Below are 16394 nucleotides of genomic sequence, written 5' to 3' on the forward strand. Positions count from 1 at the left end.
AAGCACTAACCACTTCTGCTGGAGAGGCCGAGGAGGCTGATGGTTGTGCTGCTGCGGTGGACACGAGGCAGAGGAAAGAAAACTTTCATTTTCAGAAGGAGGTTCAAGTTGTGTATGTCATGTTTTCTTTAGAGTTGTTTGCAGTATCGATACCAGCTGAAATGAGTATCTAGTTTTGATATTAGTTTTAGTATCGACTAAACTTGGATTACACCATTTTCTGATCTTTGTTATAATGTCGTTTCCTCATCAAAAACATAAGTGGCGTTGTGTTTTGTTTCCTTCACACAAACCCTGAATATTTACGCTCTGTTTAGTTCTTTGTTCCACCTTGTGATGTCATGTGGTGATACAGAAAGTGCTCCACTGTGTTTTTAAACTCCATACACCTTCATTAGAATCATGATCATCATTATCATGTGTCTGTCTCCCTACAGCTACAGGAGCCCTGCAGGGACACTCTTATACCTCAGACCATGATTTCATTCTAAATCTCAAAGAAAAACTCTCTCGGAATAAAAATGTAATGTCTCTCCTGCGGCGAAGTCTGTCCTCCCTGAAAAGAAAATGTGCTTCTGTTCAAAAATTCAAATTGTGTCCTTGGGTTTTGTGGTGGTTAAAAAAACATCAGGGTTTCAGGTGTGATGCTGAAGTGAACAGACGTGAAGACGGATTCATGATCATGGAAAGAACTGAACCCAAGAAGTGACGCAGCGTGTTTTACACACAAGGTGTTACGCAAAATTGACTTTTTTCTTTCTTTTTTTTGAGCTTTCTACCATGTTATAATGTAGGTCCCTCATGAAAAAGCTGCCTGAAGAGGTCTGAGAGTCATTCATGTTGTTTCTGGAGTATTAATCGGTTGTTTTCTGGAGCGTGAGTGTTGTTTTTTGAGTTTTTTGAAAGCATTAATCTGTTGTTTTGTTTCTGTAAAACGTAAACGAATATGCTCAAAGCTGTGAGGAAAGGGATCGCGGACACAGAAACGACGTGTCTGGATGCAAATTTCCTATACAGTGATACAGTGATACAGCGATACAGTGATACAGTGATACAGCGATACAGCGATACAGTGATTCGCGTCAGTGTAAACGTAGCCTTCTAGTTTTTTAGTCCAGTTTTTCTCTCAAACTCAAAGCACTCTGTTCCATCTTGTGATGTCATCTAATAATACAGGAAGTGCTCCACTGTATTTTTAAACTCAACAGACATTCACTAGAATCATTTGGATCATTCCAGCCCTGGAATCACCGATCTCTACTGAACTAAAGGTAAAATGTGGGTGTTGAAAACTACCATTTCATGACATCACAAGGTGGAACAGAGCATTCTGAGCCTTGAAGATATAAACATTCAAATAATAAAGGAGTCCTTTTTCTGTAATATGGGACGTTTAATATGGTCATTTCATTCACAAACACAGAACACGTCATTTCCAAATCCAAGCCCAAACTCCACTCATACACAAACTGAAAACAACATGAATTTTTTTTCTCTTTTTCTTCTCACTTCTTCCTTACCTTCTCCCTCTCCCTTCTCCTCCCTCCCTCTAGCCATTTCTTCCTCTCTCATCTCTTTTCTCTCTCCTCCTCTCTCTTCATTTCCTCTGCTGTCTTTTTCTCTCTTGCTCAGGTTTCTCTCTTTCTCGCCCTGTCTCCTTTTTCTTTTTCTGTCTCTCCTCTCTCTCCTCCTCTCTCCCTTTGACTCTTTTCTCTCTCTCTCTCCTTTCTCTTATGTCTTTCTCTCTCTCTCCCTGCCCTCTCTCTCCTCTCTCTCCTCCTCTCTCCTTTCTGACTCTGCTCTGTATCTTTCTGTCTCTCTCTGTCTCCTTTCTCTTCTCTTTCTTTCTTCTTCTTCTCCTCCTATCTCCCTCTCCTTTCTTTTCCCTCTCTCCATCTAACTCTGCTCTCTCTTTCTCTTTCTATCTTCTATCTTCTCTCTTCTTTCACTCGGTCTTCTCCTCTCTCCCTCTGTCACCATTCTCTTGTCTCTCTCCTCTCGCTTCCTTCACTCTCTCTCCTCCTCTCTCCTCCTTCCTCATCTCTCCTCCATCCTCTCCTCTTTTTCCTCCTCTCTCCCTCCATCTCATGACCCTCCTCTTTCTCTCTTCTCTCTCTCTCCCTCTCTTATCCCAGCAGGAGAGCAGAGCCTAGAGACGCTGAGCTAACAAGCGCCGCGGCGTAAACAGCTTCAAAACGAATGCGGGATGTGACGCGGATCAGGCGGCGCGGATCAGGCGGGCTTTGAGCGGCGGCCATTGAATTGGAGTTTTAAAGGGGAGCCACCGTGAGGCCCTCATCGGATCCGCTCGTCCAAGTAAACATTTGGAAGTCCCCCGCTGGTACAGTAATATCACAGACGTACAGTGAGAGAAGGAAAAGTACATTCTGACCGCACTGACACCCAAACTAACTCTGGCAGATTTAGGTTAGCTCGAAGCGTTATGTAAGCTCCTTCTTTTGACACAGAGAAGCAAAGTGAAAGAGCAGTTTGACTCATCACAAGTGGTAAAATACAAAGCCCACAAATATGAACAAGTACAGAGTTTAAGTCTACGTCCACACGACAACACTCCTGGATTTTTTTCTTTGCAGGTTGAAAAAAATCACGTCCACACACACGTGCCGGATCAGTAAATATTCATGTCCACACGACAACGGAGCACTGAGTGAAAATGATGTAATACATCTACCACACCTGTATGTGGCGCTGTAAACAATGATAATAATATTTAATAATGCAGACAAACTTAAACAAACTTTAAGGTAATTTAGCCGATTTTAGATGTATCCCAGAAATACAGCTGTTTTGTTATGCAAACGTTAAACATAAGTCACGGAAAGAACTCATATAATCCATTGAGTCGTGTCCTTTAGTCCAACAGAAGCTGAACTGCATCAAAGCACAATAGTGAGCTGTTTTTGAGCACTTAGTTTATGCTAATTTGCCATGTGGTTTTAAGTTTTGTTTCTGTAAAATGTAAACAAATATATACAAAGCTGTGTGGATAGGGAAGACTTGTGGACACAGAAACAATGTGCCTGGACGCAGATCATTTCTGATACGCGGATTCGTTTCAGTATAAATGTAGTTTTTGTTATTGATCCATGTGCGTAATCTGCAGTGCATGTTGTTAGTATTGGCGCTAACAGTGTGCCTCGTTGCTGGGTGATGGGAGGGGCTCCGTAGGCTACACCTGTCCCATTTTGGCAACACTCTTGCAGTCTGTGGAGGCCAGTTCGAGGGCTGCAGGCTTCACTGCATCAGAGGACCAGAAGCTGCGGTTTGCTTGTCCACACAAAAACATGACGCCGGCATTCTTAGATTTCTCTACTCTGGAACCTGTTCCCAAAAAACTCAGTTTTCGCCCACCTGAAACACCGGCTCCGTGTGGACGAAAGGCCAAAACGAATAAAAACTTCTCCTTTTTGTCATGTGGACGGCCCCTAAAACGTGCATGATGTCACTTGTATCTACATTAGAGGTAAGATCTTAAGACCGAGCCCAAGCCTGAATTTCGGGTCGGGTCGGGTCTAAAATGTCAATCGTTACTTCGGGTCGGGTCGGGCTCGGGCTTCAAATAATATATGTTATAAAATGTATGCTAAAACGATTGAGGATACTAAACTAAGGAATACTTGTTATAAAATAAATAATATGGATAAAACAGAGAAGTAATGTAATGTAATTGCTATTTAACTACTAAACAGGATCCGCAGAGCCAGAGCTCTGCGCACGTGACGCCCCCTCTTCATTTAATCATCTTCCCCTCCGCAAGTCTGCATCTATTTTGACCTGGTGTCCCCAATATGGAGGAGCAAGAAGTTAAACTAAAGGCAGGAGAACTGAAAAGACAAACACGCACCGGTAAGAGTGAGGTGTGGAAAAGCTTCAAATTGATTGTTGAAAATGCTACAGAAACTTGCGTTGGCTTCGCTGAATGTCGTCATGTGGCTTTGCTTTCATACGAGAGCAAAAAGACTGGCACCTCGACGCTGAGCACTGCTCCTCCTCCCGAGTCCTCACAAATAAAATATGACATTTCGGGTTTGCTTCGGGCTCGGGCCTGCAAATCAAGTTAATTGGTCGGGCTCGGGCCGGGTCGGGTTTTAATACCCGCGGGCCGGGTCGGGTCGGGCTGGATTTTTTAGGCCCGATCTCACCTCTAATCTACATGAACCTCCAAGTTCATTTTCTACATGAACTAGTTGAAAGTTCAGTTCACAAATTTCAAAATGAACTGGTTTGTTCATAGTTCATAATTGTTTAAAGTTAAAAGTTTGTTCATAGATCCAGAAATGAACAAGTTTATTGTTGTATTTTTTCCAAAGCTCCAGAACCACAGACAGTAATGATATGATCTGTTTTAACAGTGAAACTATGGGTTACATCTCATCTTCATATCAAATTTTCAATCCTCATCCAAACAGGATTCACACGAGCAGAGGATCGAGTACGAGGAGCAGCTGCAGCTTTCACCCTGACAGTACGAACGGATTATTAGTATCAGCACAGAGGACGCTCATGCAGCCTGTGTGCAGAAAACACTGCTGTATGTACGGTTTACATGAAGTTGCAGGGTTAACTACCCCAGTTGTCAGCACTAAAACAGTTTCATGATGCTAAATGAACATTAGTGAGTGGGATATGTCTTAATGACCTGTATGTGTTAAATACAGGTGAGTGCATAAATGATGAGAGGAAACCTCTCAAACTTCAGTAGCAGGACATCCACACATACCTGATCTATACACCTATCCCTGCCTACGAGACACTGACATGAAACAGACAGGACAGACTCTTTCTGCAGGAGACATGCACAGTAGTAGTTAGAACGCAAAGTCATGCGTGATAATCCCTCTATACTCTTTTTTGTTTTGATGACGCACTGGTTGCTCATGTTGGTACATTGAATGTTTTTCCGCAAAATATTGCAGGCTCTTTCCAATGTGTTTATCCGGGTTTTCACTGGAACACTACAGAAATCTGGGACTCTATTGAACGAAGTTAAATAGAAGCTCATGCTGTTCACAGACACCAGAATGAACAAGCTCACGGTTCGTTCAGGCAGTAATACAGTGCACGTTCACGTTTGCACACAATAGGAACACTGTATATCTCTATGGTGGAATGTTCACAGCATACAGACATGTTGCATCAGTAGTTTAGACACGCAAAGTCATGTGTTAATATTTCTATACACTTTTTTTGTTTTGTTTTGTTTTGATGACGCACTGGTTGCTCATGTTGGTACATTGAATGTTTTTATGCAAAATATTGCAGGCTCTTTCCAATGTGTTTATCTGGGTTTTCACTGGAACACTACAGAAATCTGGGACTCTATTGAACGAAGTTAAATAGAAGCTCATGCCGTTCACAGACACCAGAATGAACAAGCTCACGGTTCGTTCAGGCAGTAATACAGTGCACGTTCACGTTTGCACACAATAGGAACACTGTATATCTCTATGGTGGAATGTTCAACAGTTACCATGGCGACCCAAAGCACAGACATGGTCAAAAAACTCACAGACTTAAGACTCAGAAAACTTAAGAAAAATACAAAATGGATTTAAACCACACATTTTCAGGAGCCTCTGAGCAATCCGAGCGTTCATGGTCCTGTCTAAGAGAGTTGAGTTTGATTTTCTACAAAAAGGTGACAGTGACCAACTGAAAAACTATTGTATAATGCTAAGTAGCTTGTGACTGACTTTAGAGGACTTATGTAACATCACGACATCATCTCTTGTACTTCCATCTAAATCAATTCTTTCTGGTCAGATTGTGTCAATATAACACTCAGGTTTCAGTCTAAGACAAAGTAGTGTCTACAGTTAACATCACACTCCGGAAAATATTGATATCAGCTGCAAAGTATTCATTTTATTTTGTCTCTATCTCTCTGGAGGTCATACTGTGGAAACATAACAAAAAGGTTCCACAGTTTACCTTTAAAGAGACCTACATATCATGTTTTCATGGGCTCATATTCTGTTTTCTTGTATTTGTTTCTCAGTTCAGATTTCAATCTTTTCTCAAATGTTGATGTTTCTGGGCGTGTTTTGAGCTGAATCGTTAAAGATCCCATCAAGCGGAATAAGAGTTGAGAAAAGCACGAAAAACATCTGCACAGAGACGCCATTTTCTCTAGAACCGCCCCTTTCATATACTGATACTTTTCAGAGACATTACACTGTGGGTGCACTACAAGTACCTCTAAAGGTGGAATGTTTAGGCGTTACCAGGAGTTACTTTTGTAGTTAGCATCAAACCTCCAGAGAATGTTGAACATCAGCTGCAAACTATCAGTATATATTTTTTTGTCTTTTTTCAAATTTTTCATTGTGTTTAATTGTGCTTTTGTACATTTTTGTCTGTATACTTGTTTTTGTGTGTCAAATTGTGAACATGAACCTCTTGAAATCAAACTAAATCACATGAAATCACATGAATTATTTAATTAATCATTGCATTTATATAGCGCCTTTCAAGATACCCAAAGCACTTTACATTTCATTATTCATTCACTCCACACTCAGTGGAGATAAACAACTACTGTAGCCACAGTTGCCCTGGGGCAGACTGACTTGAATCGAGGCTGTCAGTCTCTGCCATCGGTCCCTCTGACCACCACCATCCCTCACACACACACCACTTTTGTACTAGGCAATGTGGGTGAAGTGTCTTGCCTAAGGACACAAGGAAAATTTTTGACATTGGCGCCCCCCTGTGGCCCCTGATTTTCCCAGTGTCTCCCATCCAAGTACTGACCAGACCCAACCTCTGACCTTCTGAGATCTGACAGGATCAGGCTTTGACAAACTGGTATGGTGAATCAATAAAATGTGCATGGTGACTAAACCTGATCATAACACCTTCAGGTCGTCTTCAGTATCTTCAGTAATGTTTATGTGAGTTAAATTCAAAGTGCTTCACTCTGCAGTGTCCAGCAGGGGAAGTACTTTTGTCCTCTGTATTACTGCTAGTATTACTGTATTATTGAAGTTATTAAATGTGAAGTACCACCTAATACACTATATAGTACAGTATAGCTTAGTATAGTATACTCTAGTATGGTGTGGCATATTGTAGTATAGTATAGAATGTTGTATTGTACTGTAATATATTGTAGTATCGCATGGAATAGTACAGTGTTGTATATTGGAGTATATTGTGATATGTTGTAATATAGTGTAGTATATTATAGTATAGTGTGGTATATTGTAGTATAGTGTAGTATATTGTAGTAGAGTGTAGTATTTTATAGTAGAGTGTAATATATTGTAGTATAGTGTAGTATATTGTTGTATATTGTAATATATTGTAGTATAGTGTAATATATTGTAGTATAGTGCAGTATATTGTAGTATAGTGTAGTATATTGTAGTATAGTGTAGTATATTTGTAGTATAGTGCAGTATAGTAGTATATGTGCAGTATATATTGTAGTATAGTGCAGTATATTGTAGTATAGTGCAGTATATTGTAAGTAGTATAGTGTAGTATATTGTAGTATAGTGTAGTATAGTAGTATAGTATATTGTAGTATAGTGTAATATTTGTAGTATGTGTAGTATATTGTAGTATAGTGCAGTATATTGTAGTATATAGTGTAGTATATTGTAGTATAGTGCAGTATATTGTAGTATAGTGCAGTATATAGTGTATAGTATATTGTAGTATAGTGTAGTATATTGTAGTATAGTGCAGTATATTGTAGTATAGTGCAGTATATTGTAGTACAGTGTAGTATATTGTAGTATAGTGCAGTATATTGTAGTATAGTGTAGTATATTGTAGTATAGTGCAGTATATTGTAGTATAGTGCAGTATATTGTAGTATAGTGTAGTATATTGTAGTATAGTGCAGTATATTGTAGGATAGTGCAGTATATTTGTAGTACATGTAGTATATTGTAGTGTAGTATATGTAGTATAGTGTGTAGTATATTGTAGTATAGTGCAGTATATTGTAGTATAGTGCAGTATATTGTAGTATAGTGCAGTATATGTAGTAGTAGTGTAGTAGTATAGTAGTATAGTGCAGTATATTGTAGTATAGTGTAGTATATTGTAGTATAGTGTAGTGTAGTAGTATAGTGCAGTATATTGTAGTATAGTGTAGTAGTAGTATAGTGCAGTATATTGTAGTATAGTGTAGTATATTGTAGTATAGTGCAGTATATTGTAGTATAGTGTAGTATATTGTAGTATAGTGTAGTATAGTGCAGTATATTGTAGTATAGTGTAGTATATTGTAGTATCGTGTAGTATAGTATAGTGTAGTATATTGTAGTATAGTGTAGTATTTGTAGTATATTGTAGTATAGTATAGTGTAGTATATTGTAGTATAGTGTAGTATATTGTAGTATAGTGTAGTATATTGTAGTATAGTGTAGTATATTGTAGTATAGTGTAATATATTGTAGTATAGTGTAGTATATTGTTGTATATTGTAATATATTGTAGTATAGTGTAGTATATTGTAGTATAGTGCAGTATATTGTAGTATAGTGCAGTATATTGTAGTATAGTGCAGTATATTGTAGTATAGTGCAGTATATTGTAGTATAGTGTAGTATATTGTAGTATAGTGCAGTATATTGTAGTATAGTGTAGTATATTGTAGTATAGTGCAGTATATTGTAGTATAGTGTAGTATATTGTAGTATAGTGCAGTAGTATATGTGTAGTATAGTGTAGTATATTGTAGTATAGTGTAGTATAGTGTAGTATAGTGTATAGTATATTGTAGTATAGTGCAGTATATTGTAGTATAGTGCAGTAGTATATTGTAGTATAGTGTAGTATATTGTAGTATAGTGCAGTATATTGTAGTATAGTGCAGTATATATTGTAGTATAGTGTAGTAGTAGTAATAGTGCAGTATATTGTAGTATAGTGCAGTATATTGTAGTATAGTGTAGTATATAGTGTAGTATAGTGCAGTATATTGTAGTATAGTGCAGTATGTATATGTAGTATAGTGTAGTATATTGTAGTATAGTGCAGTATATGTAGTATAGTGTATAGTTGTAGTATAGTGTAGTATATGTAGTATAGTGCAGTATATTGTAGTATAGTGTAGTATGTGTAGTATAGTGCAGTATATTGTAGTATAGTGCAGTATATTGTAGTATAGTGTAGTATATTGTAGTATAGTGTAGTATATTGTAGTATAGTGCAGTATATTGTAGTATAGTGCAGTATATTGTAGTATAGTGTAGTATATTATACTGTAGATCTAAACCAGGTCTACATCAATACTAATCCAGGACTAAACCAGGTCTAAACCAGGTTTGAACCAGGACTAGATCAGGTCTAAACCAGGACTGTTAGAGGTTCTACATTAGAGTATGTCCAGATGTCTTCAGTAGTTCCTCTTTACAGGTTTACAGTCTTGTTTCTGCACTTGTGGACAACACAGAGACCATGATGCATTGTTTTCTCTTTATCTCTCCTTTCTTTTCTCTCTTCCAGCCTCGCTCCTTCCTTCTCATTCTTTCCTTCTCTGTGTGATGTTGCTTTCGTTCTGTTTAGTCCCTCTTTAGTCCTGGTTTAGTCCATGAAACCAGAGAGCTTGGACTCACTTATCTGTCCCCAGCTCTCCAGCTCCAACCCAAACACAAGAGCCAAAAGTCTACGACAGACCGAGAGAGAGAGGGATGGAGAGAAGGAGAGAAGAGAGAAGAGAGAGGAGAGGAGGGAGAGAGGTGAGAGAGGAGAGAGAGGAGAGAAGGGAGAGAGGAGAGAGAGGAGAGAGAGAGAGAGGGAGAGGAGAGAGAGAGAGAGAGAGAGAGAGAGAGGAGAGAGAGGAGAGAGAGAGAGAGAGAGGAGAGAGAGGAGAGGAGGGAGAGAGGGAGAGAGAGAGAGAGAGGAGAGAGAGGAGAGAGAGAGAGAGAGAGAGAGAGAGAGAGAGAGGAGGGAGAGAGGAGAGAGAGGAGAGAGAGGAGAGAGAGGAGAGAGGAGAGAGGAGAGAGGAGAGAGGAGAGAGAGAGAGAGAGGAGAAAGAGGAGAGAGAGGAGAGAGAGAGAGAGAGAGAGAGAGAGGAGAAAGAGAGAGGAGAGAGAGAGAGAGAGAGAGAGGAGAGAAGAGAGAAGAGAAGGGAGAGGAGAGAAGAGAGGAGAGAGAGAGGAAAGAAGGGAGAGGAGAGAGGAAGAGGAGAGAGAAGGGAGGAGAGAGAAGAAAGATGAGGGAGAGGACAGAGGGGAAAGAAGAGAGAGAGGAGAGAAGAGGGAAGAGATAGGAGAGAGAAAGATGAGAGAGGAGAGGAGAGAGGAGAGGACAGACAAGAGAGGAGAAAGGAGAGAAGAGAGAGTAGAGAAGGAGAGAGGAGAGGAAAAAGGATAGAGGAGAGTGGAGAGGAAGGAGGGAGGGGAGAGAAAAGAGAGAGGAGAGAGAGAAGAGAAGGGAGAGATAGATGGAGAGTCGAGTGAGAAAGAGGAGAGAGAGATGTAGAGGAGAGATGAGGGAGACAAGAGAGAGGAAAGGCGAGAGAGGAGAGGGGAAAGGGAAGGGGGGAAAGAGGACAGGACAGAAGAAAGAGGAGAAAGGAAAAAGGGGAGAGAGGAAAGAGGAGAAAGGAGAGAGATGGAGAGAGCTGGAGAGAGGGAGAGAAGAAGAGCAGCACTTTTGGACAGATTGTTGGAATCCCTGGAAAACTTGGAAAAACAAACTCTCTTATTTTTTCTTAAACCCACAAACTCTTAATAACAGTGAGGAGCAGAGATCTGGCAGAGACATGTGGAGACTCAAACCAACCGTCTGTGTGGACTTTAAACACCACAAGATTTCTAACCACTGTTTTTATTATTTTTATTATCTGGTTTTTCTTCTTAATTTTTTTTTTTTTTTAGGAAAATTGGAACATTAGTAACCACTGATTATCAGATACTCTCCTTGGACTCTTGCTGGGTCAAATCCCACAGTCGTGTTTATTTCATTGTTCTAATATATTTTGAGAGAAATTGTAACCACTATTATTAAACACACTCCCTCGGACCAGAGGATTGCTGGTTTAAACTCTGACGCTTCTACATGGTTTTACTTTGAAGAGGGGGTGTGATATAAAGTAGATTTTTTGAGCTTTCTACCATTTTATAACATTACCTCATTGAAAAACATGTCTGAAGAGGCGTTAGATGGCATCCATGCATGTTTGAGTAATCTAGAGATCTCTCAGTCACCCTACATGACAATTCTCCACAAATGAACAAAAACATGATACAAAACTGTACACAGCAACGTGACAACCTAATGTGATGTGCAGTACTTTTAAAAGTGGGTGCACGCTGATTATCTTGTGTTATCGCTCTGAAGGGGGAGTGACTTAGTGTGGCAAGCAAAGGGAGGGGAGACTCAGAGCATCAAAACTTACACGTTGTTTTCAGTGAATATAGCATTTTAAAAACAATAAAAGGTAAAATGGTGATAGAGGCTACGTTCAGACTGCAGCCTGAAGTGACCCAAATCAGATTTTTTGGTTCTTTTGCTCCTGTATCTGAACTTTTAATGACAGTCTGAACCACACAGATCAGACTAGGGATGTACATTCGATGAAATTTTATTAGTGATGGGCAAATGAGACGGAGCTCCGGAGCACGTCTCGTTCTTTCTGAAACAAATCTCTCTGAAGCACTGCCTCGGAGCTCGTCTCACAGCAGCCGCTCACGTGACCAAAGTGTGGAAGTGTGGGTCCCTCCCCCTACTGCTTCACTCTGTGTGTCAGTCGCTTCAGTGTATCGAAGCGTTTCATTGGCTCAGCGAATGTTCCGCTCTGTGATTGGTTCAGATGCTTCAGAGTGTTCAGTTCAGTGTGCACTTCCTGTGGTTTGACAAGTAGCTAAACTGCTACAGTATAAAAGATGCACCAATGTTTCTTAAAATGTTGGGTAGTGAGGAGTATTGTGTGACATTAGGTGTGTGACTTTTGGCATTTGTTTCATTTTCGATGGCATCTACAAGTGGAAAAAAGTGATCCATGGTTTGGGATCACTTTGATCTAATTCCACCTAACAAGGTAATTTTGTATTTATGTTGCTCTTTACACATTATTTTAAATCATCATTATTATTATTGTTGTTGTTAGGTACGGTGTCGCTCTGTACTCAAGTATTGTCTTACACTAACAATGCTTCATCGATGCTGAGACACCTGTGTGCCAATGGTTCAATTTGTCCACTAGAGGTCAGTGTTTCTCCGAGGCCTCAGACACGTCCAACCATTTGAGACAATATTGCGACTGAGCGTCAATGCTTCACAAGGCTCCATTCGCCCATCACTAAATTTTATTAATCGATCGTCGGGAGAATTAACAATCTATTATTGATTAGTCATTAACGTTTTTATATAATAAGTATCATCATTATTATTACTATTACTAATCTGCATAAATAAATTCAACTTTACAACATATAAACCATCACCACTCTAGAGCCACATCAGCCCGTTTGACATTAGAATGTGTTTAATGCAGCTTTGTGCAACTCTCACAGAAACAAAATTTAAATCCGCATGGCTCATTTGCATAAGCGGAGAAAAAAAACACTGTTGTGTCCCTGATGTGGTTCAGCTTCTGTCGGACTAAAGGACATGACCCAGTGGAATATGAGTGCTCTTTCTGTGACAGAGGGATGTTGATGCTGAAGGTGAGTCTGTTCTGTGTGTGTGTTGTGATGTTTTCAAAGATCGTACGTGTGTTGATTTGGTGCAGCTCTTTATGTTGCAGTAACCGGGATACTGCGTATACATGCACCATGACAAAACCCGGACACTGATGTGCTGTAAACACACTCACTGAGTGCTGTAGTGATCTCCAAGGAGCCAGAGCCCAAACATGTGACTGAGGTGCAACTCCAGTGTCTGTGTCAGACGCAGTTTCATATCTACAACCCAGAAACCTACATTCGGTTTGTCGATTAGAAATGAATGTAATCAATGAAATTCTTAACGATCAATTATCGATTAGTCGACTAATCATGCCCATCCCTAGATCCAACCCAGACCACTTGGATTTGTGCTCCTAAAACCGATACATATCCGATCTTTTGACATGCGACTTCAGTCTGAACGGCCAGGTCACATTTATCCACCTACATGTCAACAAAAAGCCACAAACATCACTATTCTGCGCTGAAGTAGGCAGAAACTGGAAGAAAGACACAACCATGATGGACGACAATGCAAGAGAATTTTCAGGCTCTGAAGGCTCGGAGTCTCGTCAGTGGAGGGAAAGCGTTGTTAGCGAGTTTATTCATATTTGGGGGGATTGCTGTATTCAGGCCAGGGGTCTTATCTGAACTGGATGGTTTCTGAAATGATCGCTAAAGAAATGTCCGAGGGCGGCTATAGGCGGTCCTCACTTCAATGTCAAGGAGGCTAAAGACTCAAACGAAGCAGCTGTGGACTACTACAGGTGACTTCGTGTCCTCCAATGCTCAGGCTGGACACTTTTGAGGCATTTAAAGTTCACACTGGAGATACACACATACAAGTCGCATTTAAATGTGAATGACCTCGCAAAAAAAAAAAAAGATTTCCCCCAAAAGTACGAATTGAGCATAAAGCCCTGCAGTTGAAGCCTCAGATATCTTTATGTAGGTTTTGTTACAATCTTTTCAAGTACAAGAGGGTATTTTGTTTTCATGTTACAGTTTATTCTAGAACTCTACGGAAAGCAGGTTGACTAAATTTTGACTTAGACTTAGACAAACTTTATTGATCCACAAGGGAAATGACTTGGACACAGTATCTCACACATCACAATATATTACAATATCAAAGAGTAAAAAAAAAAACAAAACAAAAAAAATCTAAATAAGTAGCAATAAACAAAAAATAGCAAGAGACAGGTGTCAAATAAGGCATACATTATATAAATGTATATGTACAAGTAGGTAAGACTAAATAGAATCTTAAAATCTGTTTGCGTGAAGTGGATCGTTCTTGTTGTTTCCATGTGAAATCGACAAACGACAAAACTGACCCAAAAATTCAAATTTAAGTGTTTCCCCATAAAGGTGCACTATTCAACTTTTCTGCCAATATTTTTGTCTCCGTGACGATTGGTGGTGGGTACCTCTGCCACCACTCCACAGTGTTAGCATTTTTTCATTTTACATTTTCATTAAGTTAATTACAATACACATAGTTTAAATCAATTCCTTTATGTTATTTATTTATTCTAATTTAGGTGCACACATTTTAGTTAATATAATTCTGAATTATTTACTTACACTTGCTCTTTTTTTTCTGAGTTGCAAGACAAGGGACCAGTGAGCAGTCAAGCCTTGGCAGAGACTTTCTACGCCAAACCAAAGGGGACTGTATTATAGTTCTGTGCCTTATTGTTACTTTGATAAAGTTAATAGTTTTATTTAATTATTTAGTGTAATTCCTCTCTCATATTCAGTTTTAGTTTTGTTCTGTTTAGTTTGATTTAAGTTAACTCCAGTTGGGCCTAGCTTTTTGACTAATTTGAGCTTTTGTTAAATTACCTTTTCTGATTTTATTACATTTAAACCTATTTTTATACTCTTGTCTTTACTTTTCTCTGTGATCCACTACAACAGGGCAATTGTTTTGCTTGGAATGTTCCACAGTATGGTACTAAAGTCAACTGTCTCCATGGAAACAAGACAGAGATGCCACCAGACCAAGATACAGGTGAGATCTGTGGAGAGGAGGGCCTGCTGATTGTAAGTATGAATGTCTCTGAGCAATAAAAATACCCATACATGAATGAAGAGTAAATAGATGTATATGTTTAATGCCACATTGTGAAACATTTCAGACAAAGTAATAAAATATGTCTGTGTTCTTCCTGGTTTAGTTCTGGTTTAGTCCTGGTTTAGTCCTGGTTGAGTTCTCTGTCTGTGGTCTTTCATAGTCCTGGTTCAGGTCTTGGCCTATGGTCTTCCCTAGTCCTGGTTCACTTCTCGGTCTGTGGTCTTTCATAGTCCTGGTTCAGTTCTCACTCTGTGGTCTTTCTGGTCTAGTCCTGGCTGAGTTCTTGGTCTGTGGTCTAGTCCTGGCTGAGTTCTCGCTCTGTGGTCTAGTCCTGGCTGAGTTCTCGCTCTGTGGTCTAGTCCTGGTTGAGTTCTCGGTTCGTGGTCTAGTCCTGGTCTGGTCTTCTTTAAACACTCCTCACATAAAGTTCCACTCTGTCGCTTCATGTTGTTGTTTTTACTGTTGGAGGAGGATTTACATTTTTAAAGAAAATGTCGCTGGAGAAACTAGTAGGAGTTTCACAAACGAGCAACAGAAATAACTGTGGAAAGTATTTTTTTTAATAATAAAGTGAACTTGTGTTGTGAACTGCTGAACCCATGTTAAATCCATGTTGGGGACTGTGTGGAATCCATTAGAATGTGAATGAGCAGAGAGGGGCTCACGCTCGCACTTTGTTCCCAAATAGACCTGAGATGTTTTCCACGTTTCTCCTGCGACATTTTCTTTAAAAATGTAAATCCTCCTCCAGCAGTAAAAACAACAACATGAGGAGACAGTGTGGAACTTTATCTGAGGACTTTAAAGATTAGACCAGGACTAGACCATGGACCGAGAACTCAACCAGGACTAAAGCAAGATTTAATCAGGACTTTATCAGGACTGAATCAAGACTAAACCAGGACTCATCTAGGACTAAACCAAGACTAAACCGGGACTGAACCAGAACTAAACCAGGACTGAATCAGGACTAAACCAGGACTAAACCAGAACTAAACCAGGACTGAACCAGAACTAAACCAGGACTAAACTAGGACTAAACTAGGACTGAACCAGGACTGAACCAGAACTACACCAGGACTGAACCAGGACTAAACCAGGACTAAACCGGGACTAAACCAAGTCTGAACCAGGACTAAACCAGGACTAAACCGGAACTAAACCAAGTCTGAACCAGGACTAAACCAGGACTCCTCCAGAAATAAAACAAGACTCGACCAAGACTAAAGGGAATTATTTTCATTTAAGCACTTTATGTTGTACTTTAAGTTAGCACTCACACTGCACGGGCAGAAGGTTCCGGGTTCAATCCCTGGTTGGAGTTTACATGTTCTCCCTGTGTCCATCAACCCAAAACATCCAGCACAGGTCAGATCCTCTGGCACTGCTCCTGAAGAGGTGCTCCTGAAGAGGTGCTCCTGAAGAGGTGCTCCTGAAGAGGTGCTCCTGAAGAGGTGCTCCTGAAGAGGTGCTCCTGAAGGACGGGCCAAACGCAGAGGACACATTTCCCTACGGGGACAATGAAGTGGACCTTGAACTTAAATGTGATTTGACAAACAGTTTCAAAGGACAGTATCATTCCACCTCTGGAGGTGGAATGATACTGTCCTTTGATATGAAAGTATGAAAGTTTCCTTGGCTAAAATGCTTTGAACCAAACAGA

The sequence above is a fragment of the Boleophthalmus pectinirostris genome, unplaced genomic scaffold (genome assembly GCF_026225935.1).
Source record: "Boleophthalmus pectinirostris isolate CB_2022bp ecotype Guang Dong unplaced genomic scaffold, ASM2622593v1 HiC_scaffold_19, whole genome shotgun sequence".
In the NCBI taxonomy this organism is placed as follows: domain Eukaryota; kingdom Metazoa; phylum Chordata; class Actinopteri; order Gobiiformes; family Gobiidae; genus Boleophthalmus; species Boleophthalmus pectinirostris.